The following is a 4,697-nucleotide window of genomic DNA, read 5'->3' as shown; positions in this document are numbered from 1 at the left end:
TTGTAAAATAAACCAGAGGTGAAGGAAGAGGAGATTGAAGAACTAGGAGCATTAAACAAAGTTTTATTTGTTAAAGAGTAAAATGCAGATAAAGAGTTGAAGAACTATTTTCTAGCATTGAACGTGAACTTGTTCTTCTAATATAACTTAATTTGTCATATTATAATGTTCTAGATCCGATTGAAATGTTATATCTTTAATAAACATTGGCGAAATAAGCATTCTACATAATTTATAATAAACTCAATGTATATATCATAACGGTTGTTTATATCAACCGTTGTTAAATTTTATGGATTCAAAAATATCACAATGATTATTTAAAGTAACTGATGTTGTAGGTAATGCGCTACAACGGTTGGTCAAACCTGGTGGTACTCCTTTTCCAACCGTTGTAAAATGACTTTTATGGTAGCGAAACTTGCTAAAACACACTTTCATAAAAGCAAATGAGTTTATGTTCGCAAACTCGAGTGAAATTTGTTAAAATAGATCCATTGATTTTTATGAAAGTGCATTTTAACAACATGCTCCTTAAGGTGTATTTAACCAATTTATTTTAGTTAAAACTTAAAATGTACTTTCATAAATAGATGGATCTACGTTATCAAATCCGATATATATATATATATATATATATATATATATATATATATATATATATATATATATATATATATATATATATATATATATATATATATATATATATATATATATATATATATATATATATATATATATATATATATGTAATTTTAGAAATGGGTTTAGTGATATATGATTGTGTCTTTTCTCTTCAAGTTTTAGGTGAAATTACTCCTGTTATTCTATAAAAATCTGCTTTTCTTATCTTAATGCGACAACATTAAATTTATTAGAATACCAATATTTCGGAATTGAAAATTTTTGCTAAAACGTTCATATGATAAGTGAACTTTTCCTATTTGGTGTTATTCTCATTTTAACTAACAAAATAGCCAACAAAAAAGGAATAAACACAATATAATATAATAGAACCAAACATTTGCTTGAAGGGATCACTGGAAGAGACATTTTTTGATGTATTCACAACATGAGCCCACATTTCACTTCCCTTTTTAATATAAAACCAAAAACATCACTACAAAGCATCCAATTTCATCAACTTTTTAACCATAAACTGCCATTACAAAAGGCAATCATAATATATGATATCAAAACATCAACATTATTATTACGACTTTTTTCCTTCCTTTACCCTTTTTTATTTATTTTTAATGCCCTATATACCCTATTCTGAAATTAAATTCTCAGAATATCTTTTTTTAATATCCACTCGTCCAATGGATGGACGAGTTGCTGAAAATATTTTCTTATAGCGTGGATTCGATCCATGGTTGACCTAGCTATTGAAGGAAGATTTTTTTTTTAATTTAAATACATTTTTAGTATTATTAAAAATTCTAATAAATAATTGATACTGATAATGAAAACATATCTTTCATGTAATGAAAGCATATAAATCATACAAATTCACAATGATGACAACATAATGGATATTGATAATGAAAACATATCTTTCAGATACTATTATAGAATTGCAATCTTTATCCGTGATTTCAAACGATCCTTATTCTTATTCGTGATTTCAAACAATGTATCACAATTGGGTTAAACATTATTGTCAAATTAAAATATATCTTCTAAGTATATAATTGAATTTAATACTTTAAAATATTGTCAAATTAAAATAATAATTATTATAAATCAATTATAATTTATCATATTTTATTGTTTAAACATATTTTTCTGAAAATATGTGGTTAAGATAGATGTTAAAGAGTATATTTTATACATGAAAAAATTATTTTTCACTAATGTAATTAATTAATTTTTTTTTCTATTTCTTAAATAAAAATAAGTATAATTATAATATTATAAAAATTATATACAAGATACATATTTGTGGTTAAAGAATAAAATTAATGTCTTTATTTCATATTGTCAACATAAAAATAAAATAAAAACTTATAATTTACCGACTACTATTTTTTCACACTTTAAATTTTTAAAGCTATTTTATTTGAAAATGAGTTATTAAAAAAATCCTCTAAGCGTAAAACTCATACAATAAAAAAAAAGGTAGGGATCGTGATTCATTGTTTGAAATTACAAGTAAGGATTGCAATTCTATAATAGTATTGGGAAAATATGTTTTGATTACCGGTATCTACTATTTCGTCAGCATTGTGAATTAATGTGATTTATATGCTTTCATTACCTGAAATATATATTTTCATTACCAGTATCCACTATTTATTACAATTATTTATATGCTTAATTAATATAATTATAATTTTATTATTAAAACAAATATTTAATTTACAAAAATATTATTATAGAAAACTATAATTTATATTATTTAAATAAAAAATTATTATAAAATTATTTATTAATAATACTAAAAATATATTTAAATTAAAAAAAATGGTTCCTTCGTTAGCTCGGCCAATCATTGGCCGAGTCCATACTACAAAAATATTTCTTTAGCAACTCGTTCATCCATTGGACGAGTGGATACTAAAAAAAAAGGGATATTTTGATAATTTAATTTTAGAATAGGATATATAAGAAATAAAAAATTAAAAAAAGGATAAAAAAGAAAAAAAAGTCTATTATTAAAATAAAAAAAACACACACATACTTTTGAGGTGGCATTTAGAAGTAATACACCTTTTCGTTGTCCAATATGCTAAATTCATAAATATTTAAAAGTAATAATAAAAAAAAATCTCAAAATATATAAATGAGAACACAAATTCTACTCTCAGACTTACATGTCGGCACCTTGATATTAGTTTAAAAAAATAAAATAATTAAATATAACCACGTATATCTGTGTTGCACAATAGAGTAATTTTGATGCATTTGGTGAGTTAGATGCCTGCAATGTTAGAACCATGTTGTCCATGCCTTGTTTTTTCACCAACATTTGTTTCTCCTGGAAACCTTGCCACCTGAGAAATAACATTGTTTTTGTTTCTGTTACCAATTTTTGGACTTAAACTTTGTTTCTCATATGTTATGAAAGCATCACCAGCAACTCTAACAGCTTTGTGGCTCTTGCATCCCAACAACATACCAGGACGCCGCCTCGGTATCTCCCTAGGTGCCTTTATTGGACTCCTTACTGTAAACTCAGACATTTGATCTTCACAGTCTGACATAACTGCAGCACTGGCAGTAACTACACTCCATTCTACGCTCGCCTCACTCGGCGCGTAAAAAGTTGAAGCAGCATCTGATGTCCGTCTATTCAGAAAATTGTTGGAAGATTTTTCTTTCAGACTCTCAATCTCAAACAAATCAGAACTTGCATCACTTCCATCATCATCATCATCATAGTTTGCATCAACAATTTCTTCCATTTTGGAAGGAAATATCAACCTTTTATCAATGCTCAAGGAACTTCTCTTGTTATTCTTCAATATTGGATTTGGTGATCCAAACACTTCAAGTGATTTTCTTGGTGTGTTTTCTTCATCTAATGGAATTTGCATTTTAACAAGGTGGTTTCTTGAGTTAGAAGCAAAACTATTCTTTTCACTTAAATTCTCTTGCTTTTGAAAGAAAACATCTTTATTGATAAAAAGTTCTGAACTAGGCTTTCTTATTTTAACATGATTGAAGATCTTTTTTGGTGTGGTTTTTCCATGAACTGCACCACAATTAGAAGTTTTGTTATTAGAACTGATTTCACCTGCATGATCACTGATATCAACAGAATTCTTATCAGAACAATAGCATTTGAGACCAAGACTTGATAGAACACTCTTAGCATGCACCTTATCTTTGCTATTCTTTACAGAATCTGTCTTTAAGAATGCATTCTGGCTGTTCATTGTTGTCGGTACAGAACTAATACTCGAAGTTCCATACTCAACTTGGTACTTTGTAGAAACTCTTGGAGTTTCAACTACTTTTCTGTTGAAGTATTTTTCAGCTCCAAATACTCCAATTTCTCCACTTTCTTCTGCCTTCTCAACTTGATGTAGAGGAGAGTTTCTTTGGTTGATAAAGGGGTTACTTATTTGGTTTGATTCACCAATTTTTCCTATAAAGTTTCTTTCCTTGTTATTCAAGTACGGAGAGAAAATAACATCATTTGAGTTCAAAGTTTGCATCTGAGGGAGGCTCGTTTTAACAGTAGAAGATGAATGAAACATAGAAGATGGAAATTCTGCTGAGATTAGACAGACAAAGAGAGAATATGAGAAGAAATGAATATTTGAAGTTGAAAGGAAAAGTAATCATATGTAATGAAAAGGCTAAAGGAAAATGGACAAATGAAAATATAAAGAACTATATGTTTAGTAGGTATCAAGTTTGGGGTGGGTGGATGGGGTCTTTATATAGTTTTCAGGTGGATTTAATTCTGTTAAACTGTATTTTAATATATTATTATGGGTTATAAGAATAAAAAAAATTATATTTGTTTTTAAATAATATTTTTTTAGAATATTTAATCTGTTTAAATATTAAACGGTATTTATGTATTTAATGTGAGACTCCATTAAACTATATTATTCTAAAGTGTTCAATGAAATAATTTTTAGTGTCATGGAATTAGGATCGAAAATGATTCGAAACGAGTCGAACTTGTCTCAATTCAGCTCAATTCGTTAAGAATTGGTCCAACTCAAAATTTGGTTCGA

General features: G+C 27.1%; 1 pseudogene; it reads right to left on the bottom strand.

Annotated features, from left to right (window-relative positions):
- Positions 1-2,836: 2,836 nt before the first annotated feature.
- LOC127137235 (protein PHYTOCHROME KINASE SUBSTRATE 1-like) lies at positions 2,837-4,343 on the bottom strand (annotated as a pseudogene).
- Between the last annotated feature and the right edge of the window lie 354 nt (positions 4,344-4,697).

The sequence above is a fragment of the Lathyrus oleraceus genome, chromosome 4, assembly GCF_024323335.1.
Source record: "Lathyrus oleraceus cultivar Zhongwan6 chromosome 4, CAAS_Psat_ZW6_1.0, whole genome shotgun sequence".
In the NCBI taxonomy this organism is placed as follows: Eukaryota; Viridiplantae; Streptophyta; class Magnoliopsida; order Fabales; family Fabaceae; genus Lathyrus; species Lathyrus oleraceus.
The sequence above is the reverse complement of the archived record's forward strand: the minus strand, read 5'-3'. Positions and strand labels throughout refer to the sequence as shown.